We start from the raw sequence: 13,160 nt of genomic DNA, 5'->3' as shown, positions 1-13,160 counted from the left end.
AATATTACCATATACTACTTCTTTACCAATTAATAGTGTTTTTTCTTCTGTAGCTTGTTGATATTGATTTGAGTTTTGAATGTGGAACCAGCTTTGTGTTCTTGAAATAAGCCCTACGTGGTTGTAGAGTATAATTACTTTTATATATTGTGTTACAGTATTTAATATGCTAGCATGTTGTTGAGGAAATCTTCCTCTAATTTCATGAGTGGTAATGATATGTAGTTTCCTTTCTTTTGTTCTTTTTTGTTTGTCTTTTATCTTTGTTTCGTACTGTCATTGGTTTTGGTGTCTAGGTGATAGTGGCCTCCAAGTATGTATTGGGAGTGTTCTATAATGTGGAAGATAGTGTCTAGAATTGCTTTCATTTGTTTTATAAATGTTTGGTAGCATTCTCCAGTGAGCCATGTATGCCTGGAGATTTTTCTTTTGAATGCTTTTTAATTATGTATTTATTTTATTTAATATGTATAGAACTATTCAGAATATCTATTTCATATTGGATGAATTTTCATAGTTGTCCTTTTTTAGGAATTGTTCCATTTCATCTAAATGTTTTTATTTGTTTCAAGTATTCCTTTAATATACTGTTTATGATGGAAGAATCTGTACTTACATCTCCAGTTAGATTCCTGATATTAGAAGTGTGTCAATTCTCTTTTTATCTTTGTCAGTCTTCTTATTTATCCTTTTTTTTTTTTTTTTTTGGATCTTTTTAAAGAAACAGCACTTTACACCACTGTTTTTTCTCTGTTACCTTTTTTTCCTAATTTCACTGATACCTGTATTGACCTTTATTATATTTGTTCTTCCACCTGCTTTTGTGGTATTTTCCTCTGTAGTTTCTTGGGACGGATGCTTAGAATTTGAGATTTTTTTACTTTTCTAATGTAAGCTTTATATTCTATAAATTTTCGTCACAGCACTTTCCTCACAAGTTGTAATACATTTTAATTACATTTCATTTGGTTCTAAAAATTTATTTATTCAAGACTTCCTCTCTAACCCATAAGTCATTTAGAAGTATATTGCTTAATTTCCTAGTGTTTGGAGTGTTTCATGTTCTTGTTAATGACTTCTAGTTTGTTTTGTATTTGATCTGGTTGTCTAAATTTGTTGAGGTTTGCTTTATGACCCAAAATGGTCTATCTTGATGAATGTTTGGTTTCTTGAGAAGAATGTGTATTCTGCTGTTGGATGGAGTTTGTGTAAATGTCCACATGATCCTGTTGATTGATGATGTTATTCAGATTTTCTGCATCCTTGCTGATTTTCTGTTTAGTATTTCAATTGCTGAGAGAGGGACTTTGAAGACTGCAGTATAATCTGGAATTGTCTGTTTCTTCTTTTAAGTTCTATCAGTTTTTGCTTTGAGTATTTCGAAGCTCTGTTGTAGGTGTGTACACATTGAGGATTGCTCGTTCATCTTGGTGTGTTGACCTTTTTATCATTATGCTATGTACCTTTTTGTCTCTAAATTTTTTTTGGAATATAGTTTATCTGTTATTAATATAGCCACTGTTGCAGTTTTTGGTTAATATTTTGCATTTCTTGGTTTATATTTTTGGTCGTGCTTTGTTTTTAGCCATTTGGCTGATTTCTTTTTTCTTTTCTTTTCTTTTCTTTTTTTTTTTTTTTAAGATTTTATTCATTCATTCATGGGAGACAGAGAGAGAGAGAGAGAAAAGCAGGCTTCATGCAGGGAGCCCAATGTGGGACTCAATCCCAGGACTCCAGGATGACACCCTGGGCCAAAGGCAGGTGCCCAACTGCTGAGACACCCAGGCATCCCCATTTTGCTGATTTCTTTTAAAATTGTTATGTTTAGATCATTTGAGTTTAAAATAATTATTGATGTGTTAGGTTTGCCTGTTTATGATTTGTTTTTTCTTTGTTCCCTGTTTATTTTTCCTCTATTGTTTTGGGGGGTTTTGTTTGTTATTTTTATTTTGCCTTCCTGTGGGTTACTTTAATTTTCAGAATTCCATTTGATATATCTGTGATTTTTTGAGTATATCTCTTTGTATTTTACTGATTATTTTAGGTATTGCTTTATACATCTATAATTTATCACAGCCTATGCTATCAGCACTTTGATATGTAGAAGCTTTCCTTTCATTGGATCCTTTCACATTCCCCACTCTTTAATAATTGTGTTAAGTATTTCTTCTTTATACACTGAGCATCATATTGGTTGACATTTTTGTTTTAACTATCAAGCAATTTTTACAAAACCTGTGAGAAGTGTAGTGTTTACTTTTTCCATTCTGTTCTTTGAAATTTCAAGATTTTTTTTTCTGTTAACATTTTCTTTTTTTGCAAACTCATACAGCTCTTCCTTGACTTATGATGGAGTTATGTGTCGATAAACTAACCCATTGTAAATTGAACATATCGTGGTCAAAAATGCATTTAGTACACCTAACCTACTGAACATCATGGTTTAGCCTAGCCTATGTTAAGCATACTCAGAACACTTACATTAGTTTACAGTTGGGCAGAGTCATCTGACACAAAACCTATTTTATAATAAAGTGTTGAATATCTCATGTAATTTATTGAATACTATTCTGAAAGTGAAAAACTATGATTGTGTGGGTACTTATCATTAACATACACAGCCAAGCCTAAAGAATGTTTGAAATGGTGAACTAAAATTAATTGCTGGATAATGGTGATGCTACAATGATAGGATCATCAGTTTATTATGATGAGGATCAGGAATAGCTGGTAGAAGGCCCTAGGGCATCAACACTTGTTGATGGTTTAGCCATGTAGTGTTCTTTAGGAAGGTACCAAGTTTTGTGCAGTTTGTTTTTTCTTTCTATATATTTTGTTTTTTCTTATTATATATTTTTCTGTAGCAAGCATCCTGTATCTGCCCATCAGCTCTTGTGAATGTCTTGTGACTGACGTGTGTTTCTTCTAACATCTAAATGCCACTGCTGATAGTAGCAGATTCCTCTGTTAGTTTGTTTGCTGTGACCTTTCTTGGTACTTCATGTGCAACTTCTTCTCTGTCAGCTTCTTTATTTTTTTGCTCTTCTAGTTTGATTAGCTCCTTAATAGAATGCTTTCAGCGTCAATGCAACAAGCTCAAGAATATCCTCATCACTAATGTCCAATTCTGGCTGTTTCCCAAGCACTAATATCTTGTTACTTACTGTTTTATCAACAGCAAGTCTTTGCTAAAGCCTTTGAATGTGTTCACATATATCTTCAAAACTTTCTTCCATCATGCATTGCTACATGACTTCTCATTCTGTAGATCTACTCTGGATAGCATTTAGAATGTGAAAATCTTTCTAAAACTTTTAGCATTTGGCTAGATTCAGTCACTTCAATGGCCTGCATGAATGACATAAATAAATAGTATGATTTGAATATAGCTATTGTACCTTGGTCCATTGATTGAATGAGTACAGTTGTGTTTTTTGGCAACTGCACAACCTTTACATCAGGATGCATGTCCCTCAAATGCTGTGGATGCCCTGAAGCATTATCTCAGATAAGAAGAATCTTGAATGAGACGTCTTGACTACAATAGTCTCTGCCTGTGGAATAAAACAGTTTGAAAACCAGTGTTTAAACAGTGCTAATGTCATCCAAATTTTCTTGTTATGGTAATAATAAATAGGAACCATATACTTGTTCACATTCTTGAATACTCTAGGGTTCTCTGGTAGTAAAGTAGAAAGGACTTTCATTTGAACTCTGCCACATTTCCACTCAAGAACAGTATTATATGGTCTTTCAGTGCTTCAAATCCTGACACTGTCTTGGACTCTTGACGGATGTATGAATACCCCAGCATACACTTCCAGAACAAGCTTCCTTTATTGACATTAAATATTTGTTCTGGCAAATATTTCTCATCCACAATTACCCTATGTAGCTCTTCCTTAAAAGCTTCAGTACTTTCAGTATTGGCAGTATTCGTTTCTCACTGCTGGCCTTCACATTATGAAAATTATGGTGCTTATGAAGCATTGGAATCACTTATACAACTTTTTTTTTTTTATACGACTTTCTATAAACATTTGTGTATGTAGAGGATCATCAGCATGCTCTTTTAGTATATCAAAAAGACTTCTTGCCTTAGCCTGGATTGTCAGCTAAGCAGTATGCCCTTCGGTATTGTCTGATATCCATGTGACAGGTAATTTCTCCATGTCATCAATTGGCCCATCTCTTTTCTTAATGATGACAGTAGATTTATCCAATACTGACCATTAATATGGTTGTTGATTAAGAAAATCCTAACTCACATGTGATGGCCATTATTAGCTTGCTGCCTTCCATGCTAGGTAATTATCTTGAGTTTGTTCACAAGAATAATTGCCTTTGTTTTCACACCAGAAGTGGGAGACACAGATGGGTGTTTTGTAGACATGATGGGATGTGAAAACACAAAACAATATCCAAAAATGATGGCAACATAGTACGTTGTGGAGCATCAGTAGTTTACCCTTGTGATTGCCCAGGTGCCTGGGAGATGTGCTGCCCCTCACATCACACAAGAGAGTATCACATTGCATATTGCTAGTCTGAGACAAAAATCAAAATCAGATTTTGAAGTATGGTTTCTGCGGAATGCATATCACTTTTACAGTCATATGGTCATCATAAGGTCAAAAAAATCATAAAACCATTTTAAGTCGGATCATCTGTAATCTTATGGGGAAGGTCTTCTAGGTAACAAATGTTTTTGTTTTCCTTTACTTAAAAATTACGCCTCCTTCATTCTGTAGGGATATTTTTGTGGGATCTAGTATTTGGGGTCAGCAGTTCTCTTCCTAGTACTTGAAAAGCATGTCACTTCCTTCTCTTCTCAGTTTCAGATGAGAAGTCTGCCATTTGACCCATTGTTTTTCTATCTGTAATAGACTTTTCTGTCAAGCTGTTTTTCAAGTGGTTTTTTTATTGTATATGGATAGAGTTTGGAGTTTGATTATGATAGAGCCTGGCATGAAATTTTGGGGGTTTATCCTGTTGGGCATTTGCTTAGCTTTTTGGATCTGTTGATGTATACTTTAGATAGTCTTCAAGTATTTTTTCAGCCCCACACTTTTTCCTCCCTTTCAGGACTCTAGTAATGTGAGTGGTAGATCTTTTCTTTTTATCCCAGAGGGTCCTTGGACTCCCACTTCTCCCTCCTACCCCAGTCTGTTTTCTCCTATTGCTTAGAGTGATTAATTTCCATTGATTTCTCTTGAGCCCACTGAACCTTTTCTCTCGTATCTAATCCAGTGAGCTCACCCAGTGAGTTTTCATTTTGGTTTTCAAATTTTTCAATTGTTTACTTTCTATTTGTTTCTCTATGCGTCTTTTTCTCTGTCTAGTTTGTAATGCCAAAGAAGGGCTCTGAGAAAACAGGCAATACTATGTAGTCCAAAGTAATATTTTCTGTGGTTTATCTTGATGTTGGAATAGAAGTCCTAGATTATATGGAGGAATGGAAGGACTGCAGTCTTCTGTGTTGGTATCCATGTATATTTCTAAGAACAGACATTAGAACTGAGAGTGATCTGCAGAATGTTCAGAGTATTATATTCCAGGAAAGATTTCTGTGTAAAATTCCCCAGCTCTCTATACTCTGCTATCCTCACTATTGGAAAGTAGAGCATTTCTTTAAAAATTTTCCTAAATGGAAATGGCATAAAGCAAAGAAACAATTATATTAATTTATATGGAAAAAATTTGTTAGCATCCCAGACTCAAAAAATAACCTTTTATAGGCTTTTCTGATACCTTTGGACATCTTGGCAACAGATGCACAAAATAAGCCAAGATAAATCCCAGATGCTCACAAAGTTCAAAGCTATGGTGGCTTGATGCTGAGATTCTGAATTGTTCCTGGGAAAGGACCTTGGCAGTTCTAGTCTTGCTGCTTGGAATGTACACTGCCTCTATAACAGCGCGCTACAAAACATGGTGAACTCTGTTTTTGCTTCTCAACTTTTTTGGTAAAAGCGAAAATCCTTCTCAGATTTCTTTCAGTTAGTGAAAACACGTACTAATATAGGTCTTTTATAAAAGCAAAGTGGTGTAAACAAAGGAAATACCTGTATAGCATCAAAAAAGAAAGAGGTCCTTCCTCTTCATGGATCACTCTTACTCTTTGTGGTTGGACACTCGTGTCCTAAATCCCTGATTTGTCTAGGACCTATTTTATACCCTCACTGCTTGGTCTTTAACTTCTTCTTAATCCCCTTCTATCCTCTTAATCTATACTTGTGTACTGGTCTCTAGTGTCACCCCAGGTGCTTTCTGCCCCACATGCCCAGTGAGCTCTGCCCTTCTCTCTCCTAGACACACCCTGTGTAACTGTTCTGTCCACTGTCCCCACCTTCTCATGTCCCTTCACCCCACTGACGACTAAACCATGGTCTCCACCACTGTCACTGGACTTAAGCAAGTCTCACAAAGTTCCCTCTTGTCCCCCCCACTCCCCTCCACCCAACACATGCACTCTGATTGGAACTTTGTACTGCTGCCCACCTCTGACTTGAAAGAGAGACTTTCCTGGTTTCTGTGAGCTCCTGCCCTACTTCAGAGGGTCTGCATCGTCTTCCATCTATTATTAAACATTTGTGCTGTTCAGAATCTGTCACCCTTGCTCTCATTTGTGAGGTGTTCCATGACTGAGTTAATTTCCCCCTTGAGGCATTTTATGCTTGGCGAAATACAGAGTTCCCTAAATCCTTGTCTCCAGGTTGACTGTTTCTCTCTGGTCATCCTTCCACGCCTTGTCAGTATTCATACATACTGAGCCTGTATGCATGTGTCATGTGGTCAGTCATCACCTTGAGGATGTGCCCCTAATAATCATGAGAGCAACCAGACATGGTATGTTACTATGTTTCCGTCATTATTTTAAATGTTTTATACACATCAACTCTTAATCTTTGCAACTAGCCTGTGTTAGGTAATATTATCCCCATTTTACAAATCAGGAAACTGAGGAACAGAAAGGGTAAGGAATTAACAGAGTTGTACATTGAACCAGGAAGTATGATTAGGGGTTTGAGGCCAGTTAGGGTAGCTGCAGGATTCATGTCCGTATCCTTTCCTATATTCCCTCTCATAGGATAATATCATTTTTGTTTTCCTGGTCACCATCATTTTTATTAAAATGGATCAAATTATGTTCATTTAGCTATAATCCCCTTTTTTCATTGGACTATATACCTTGATCATTCCTTCAGGATGAGTGAAGTAAACCAACTGTACTTTTTAACTGCTACATAATCTGTTATAATGTAGAAAATTTCAGAAAATCTCTGGATTTGAGGTGGTAGGAAGGTAAAAGAGGGATACAGGAGGCATTTGGTTTTACACACAGTGTTCGAGGTGCCTGAGAAACATCTCACTAAAGTCCATTATGTTCTGTCTTGTTGCCTGAGCTGGATACTTTACAGCCATGTTTTTTTTCATCATCCCCATATCCAGCCAGTGTCTCATTCTGTTGTCCTTACATTTTCTTTTCCTTAGTAGACACTTAATATATGTGTGTCTTAGTAAATGGCCATACACAGCAGTGTATTTTTATTTTAATGTTTGGGTCCCTCACAGAGTTTACATAAAGCTGTGATATAATCGGCACAGTAAAGAGCATATGTTGACCTCAGAAATCACACAGGCTTTTATGGCCAGATCTCTAAGACTTGAAAAGTCATAATGAATGGTGGTATTGAGAGTCCTCAAGATTACCCCAGATTTAATGATTTACTAAGGCAACTCGAAGGACTCAGCATATACTTAACAACTATGATTTATTACAACAAAAGGATGCAAACAAACTCAGGCAAGGGAAAAGGCAGAAGGACTGAAGTTCTTCAGGGGTTTTGAGTGCTTAAGGTCCGTCAATGAATTATGACAGCATTTGTGAAATGTTTACCGGGGAAGCACATTAGAAACTGTCCAGGGTTTTTATTAGGCACTCTTTCTCTAAAATCAAATTCTAGACCTCCAGACGGATAGCAGGTCACCAGCATAAGCCACATTGTTGACACAATAGGCACACTGAGCCATTTGTCATTTCTGGGAATTACGGGAAACCTGAAATATAAAGTCCCAAACTCCAGCCAAGGCAAACTTTGAAGCCCAACGGATAGCAGTCTCAGGCCTGTTACATCAGCTCTTCTTCACAGTGACTTGAATGGTACTAAAAGGTTGAGTAAATTCAAATATCTTTTACAAGCATTAAACAGAGTCCACTGCAATGAAAAAGAATCCTAGCTTTGAGGTGACGGCTTATATACATGTAAACCATTGTAACTAAATCAATTAGGTCACAGTGGATATTCTTCCAAAGTAGGGTATAATTTAATGGTGACAAAGTACAGAGAGTGGTGAGACAGGCCACTCTTTCTGGCCTTTTTACTTCAGGAGACAATATTCTGTACTGACCATCCCAGGTCCTAGTACCAGACCAATAGGGACAGCCCCTCTCCTTTAAAGCGTACCAATAGCATTCAAACTGGTCAATCCTAAGCTGTCTCCCCTGCCCTGCCTCACCTTTCCTGTGTTAAATACAAAAGTTCTGGACCATTTTTTTGTCCTCCACTGCTGCCTCCTGACTCATCCTGGTTTTCACGTGGCCTTGCATTGTGTGCCCTGCATCCTGAGTCTAGGGATCTATAAGAATAAATTTTTCCTCCATGATAATCATTTCCTTCCTCAGAGTCTGTACTCAGATAATGAGTCACCCAGCCCAGTAGCTATCCAAAGGAACTGTGTCACACAGAAAATACCTAGGACAATGAAACAAGTGGGGGGAGCACTGAGTGCCTGAAGAAGGGCAAGAAGGCTAGTGTCCAGTCTGTAGGGGTTGAAGCTGGACAAAATGAGACAGATAAATGGAGACATTGTGTAGTACTTTGTAGGCTATTAGGAGGGTGGAATGTTTCCAGTATGCTCTAAAATGTACCCGGGGGGTGGGGGGGATATACCCAGGAGAAAAAAGTTAATGTATTCAGGAGTTGGTTGGGCTGATATGACTCCTTAGACTTGTCCCAGCCACGTTTCTTAGTACTGTAAAACTGCTTTCATTCTACTCTCTATTTCTCATCTGCTCTACTTTTTCCTATCTCCACAGCACTCCCTACTTTTAAACCTATATTGTTTAGGGTTTTCATTGCTCTTGTTTTTAAATTATTGGTTGTTAGGATGAAAGATCCTTTAGAGCAGGAATGCATTCTTTTTTTTTTTTTTTTTTTTTTTGTATATATGTGTCCCCATTGTTGAGTGCAGTGCCTGTGAAAAGATGGCATTCAATAAATACTGAACAAATAAATATAAATATATTTTAAATCATTATGAGTGACAAAAGAGAAATGGAAAAGTGATGTTGGGTTGGAGGAATACTTTAAAATTGATAGGTCTGGAGAGACCTCTACAAGGAGGGAATGTTTGACGTGAACTGAGTCTCATCACCGACCACTTGTTTGCAATCCAAGTACACATGACTCAACACTATATTCTCCATAGCACTTGCAAAGTGCCTTCCCTCAGCTGCTCTAGAAGTATTTGTAGGGTTAATTTTTTTTTTTGTAGGGTTAATATTGAATGCATTTTACCATAAGGGTCCTAAATGCTCCTGGTCTCTTGGCACCATTATTATTAGGACTGTTTGTTGTTCATCTACTAGTTCCCTGTTTCTGCTTCCAGTAAGTAGCATATGACTCCGTGGAGAACCACAGTCCCTGGATGACAGTCATTGTTTGGGATTAGGATATGTTTGTGCTCCTGGTTCCGAAAGAATGGGAGAGATTTTTACAAGGAATGGAAGGAAGAACTGACTGGAGCTGATACCTGTTAGAGGGTGACCTCCCTCCCCCAAGTGACACAGGCTGAACACAAAGCAGATTATAGAATTCCAGGGTTATGACCCATTTAACACATTCCTGGCCAGAGAGAATTTAGGAGTTGGTGAATTTTTCCACTTACAGAGAACTGAAGAGACCATTCATGGGGTTTGAGGAGAGAGTTCCAGAATTATATTGCTTTCAACAAATTTCTGGGGCAAATTGATCCACAGCCTGAACCAAAAATATTCAAGCTTCTTGGGCTCCTATGGTGTTTGATATTTGTTCTGCCCCAGGCAGGGTACTCCCAAATTGTCTTCTCACATTCTCTGCTTCCTCCAAGCATTATTACTGAGCCAGTGCTCTTGAATTGAGAGTGGGGACATGACACCCCCATTTTGGAGGCTTAAGGATCAGTGGAGTAGGTGGGAGTTAACTTCAAGTCTTTTCAGCTGCCCACAGCGTGGAAATACTTCCTTTCAGCTTGGGCAAAAATGATAGTATACTAGTATTCTCAGCAGGATGGTGCCCAAAGTGGAGTTTCGACCCAGAAGTAGTGACTTGGTTGAAGAAGAGGCCTCTGGAATCACATTGGCCAGGAATTTAACCTTAGCAGCAAGTGAATAGCTGGGAGCAGGATGAGGAAGACAGACCTCCTACCCCTCCCAGGAAGGTAACTATCCAACTGGGAGTTGGTAGTGAGGGATCCTGTGCTCTCATCTGCACCACTGTATAGTGGATTTTCTATCTTGAATTGGGAAGGTTGAAGGAGAATGAATGTCTCAGTTCAAATACCACAGACTCTTATTGTTTTTACAGAATTATAGATCATCTTGAATAAATGTTCATTTGTTGCATATCCTTAGGGACATTTCCAGAGATGTTAAATCTTGTATTTTGTTTTTGCTTGTTTTAAAATTTTCTTCACCAGTTTCACTAGGGAATGAGTCCACATAACTACTCATGTTGTCAAGCTAGAAGTCCCTCTATGCTCTTTAGTTAAAATTTTTTATTTTTACAGTTTTAGATTTAGTATAAAGTGGCAAATACAGAGTTCCCATGTAACTTCTACCTAGCTTCACCTCATACTAATATTTTAAAGATATATGGTACATTTGTCAAAGCTAAGAAATTAACATTGATATAATACTGTTTACCTTAGAAATGATTTGAATTTTATTAAGTTTTTTCCATACTAACATCCTTGTATTGCAGGATCCCATTCCAGGACATTAAGTTGCATTTAAACATCTTTTCTCTTTAGTTTAATTCTCTCATTTCTGACAATTGCTCCATCATTTCTTGTCTTTCATGATCCAGACACTTTTGATGAGTATTCATCAAGTATCTTATACAATGTTTCTCAATTTGTATTTATCTTTTTTTTTTTTTTTTTTAATGAGTGAAGTGAGTTTTGGGGAAGGAAATCATAGTGGTGAACAGTTTTGTTTATCATACTGGTGAACAGCATCATACTATGTGGTACATGGTATCACCATGACATTATTAATGATGTACCTGGTAAGGGTGGTGTCTGCTAGTTTCCTCTCCTTTCAAGTTAATCTTTTTCTCTTTCTATACTTAGTCACTAGATCTGGCCAATTCAAGGGAATCAAATTCCAGCACCTGAAATAAGAGTATCTATGTATTACTTGGAATTCTTTAGGAAGAGTTCTCTTACCTCCCTCTATTCATTTACATGAGAGCACTATTCTTTTTTTTAATTGAATAAATATAAGTTCTTATAAGAAATATGCATGTTGTGATTCCCATTTTATACACATGGGGAGAGGGGCACCTGGGTGGTTGAACATCTGCCTTTGGCTCAGGTCGTGATCCCAGGGTCCCAGGATGGAGTCCTATATTAGGCTCCCTGCAGGGAGCCTGTTCCTCTATGTCTCTGCCTCTCTCTGTATGTCTCTCATGAATAAATAAACACACAAACACACGGGGAGAAAAAGCGGAGGTGTACTCTTTTGTGATGTGTTTAACAATTGTGACGGGAGAGCTGGGTTAAATGCACACCCTGTTTCCACTTTTTACAACTGTATGTATCTCAAGTCATTGGAAGCTGTACTTTATTTTCTCACCTTGGCCTGAAAGGGGGGAGGGGGGGAGCAGCAAAGAAGTAACTGATGATGACTTCTAAGAAATTTTGTAATACATTCTTGAAGGATTGTTGGGGTTCCTAACATGACTTTGTTGGTTTCTTGACAACTACTTAATGCCAGGTTGGTTCAGGGTTCACCCTGCCCATTCCTTTCTCCATCTAATCTCTCTGGTGGAGACCTGAACTTGCAATGCACGGCAACAGCTCCCCAGTCTCCATATCCACGCACGACCCCTCTGCCAACGCTTACGTCAAGTGCCTACGTCAGACACATCTACCCTGCTGCACAAGGGAGTCCTGACTTTCCTAGCCTTGCTCGTGCGTGGCCTCCCCACCTCCGGGCTCGCACATGGATCCTCCAGCCCCGGGGTGCTCCCTCCTCGCGTTGAGGCCCCGTAGCACGTGGCCGCTGGTGCTAAGTTTAAGAAGGCCCCAGAGGGGTTGGGCGATGTGCATGCACCGCGGTGCAGGGGCTTCCGGCGTCCTGGTCCTGGCAGTCACTTTGCAGCTCGAGCATCCGTCCTCACTCCAGGATTGCTAGGAGGTGAGGTGCACGGGGAAGTTATGAGTCGAGCCAGGGCCTGGTTATGGGACCTGGCACGTGCCCTGACCCGCCTCCTGAGCCTCGACTTTTCCGGGCATATTAGGGACGGTCTCGCCCCTGCCCCTTGATCCCACTGTGAAGACGGTCTGAGGCGGCTCCGAGGCGTTTCCCTGGGTCTCGCGCACTCTTCTGGAACGTTCCCCACCGTCGGTTGTTCAAAGGGAGAAAATTACATTACCCAGAAGGCTGTGCTCCGCGTGTCCGGGCCAATTACCGCCCAGGATAGGGGCATTTCTGGCGGCCTGCGCCGGCGGGGCGGGACTTCCGGTCCCTGTGACGCGTCTGTCTTTTACCAGTGTTGGGCGGGTCCTCCCCGGTTTCGGGGTCTTTGGGCGGTGGCGGGTGTTTTGTCCGAGGCCGGAGCAGAGAAGGTACCTTGGTGAGGACTGTAGGTCCAACCTCTGTGTTTTTGCGAGCCTGAGACCCATCCCTCAACTTCCGTAACGGATGTCCCGTGAGTGCCCGCGGAAGCGCAGGTCGCTGTCTCTTCAGCCCTGACGCGAGGCCATGGTCTGCGGGTGCATTTGCACGGGGAAACTGAGGCTCGGAGTGTGACAGTCCGCCGGGGTCACTCTGCTATGGGTAGAAAGGGTGGCGGTCGGCCGCGTCCGGCAGGCCCCTCGGCCGCCGCCCCTGC

General features: G+C 39.5%; 1 protein-coding gene across 1 annotated transcript in view; it reads left to right on the top strand.

The window, feature by feature from the left end:
* Positions 1-6,692: 6,692 nt before the first annotated feature.
* The window catches only part of LOC112644918 (zinc finger protein 543), a 32,866-nt gene continuing 26,398 nt past the window's right edge, over positions 6,693-13,160 (top strand). Inside the window, 1 exon segment of the mRNA XM_049095514.1 lies at positions 6,693-12,894. The gene's annotated coding sequence lies outside the window, so the exon portion shown is untranslated.

The sequence above is a fragment of the Canis lupus genome, chromosome 1, assembly GCF_003254725.2.
Source record: "Canis lupus dingo isolate Sandy chromosome 1, ASM325472v2, whole genome shotgun sequence".
Lineage (NCBI taxonomy): Eukaryota > Metazoa > Chordata > Mammalia > Carnivora > Canidae > Canis > Canis lupus.
Note: the sequence above shows the minus strand (reverse complement) of the source record. Positions and strands in the feature narration are given on the sequence as shown.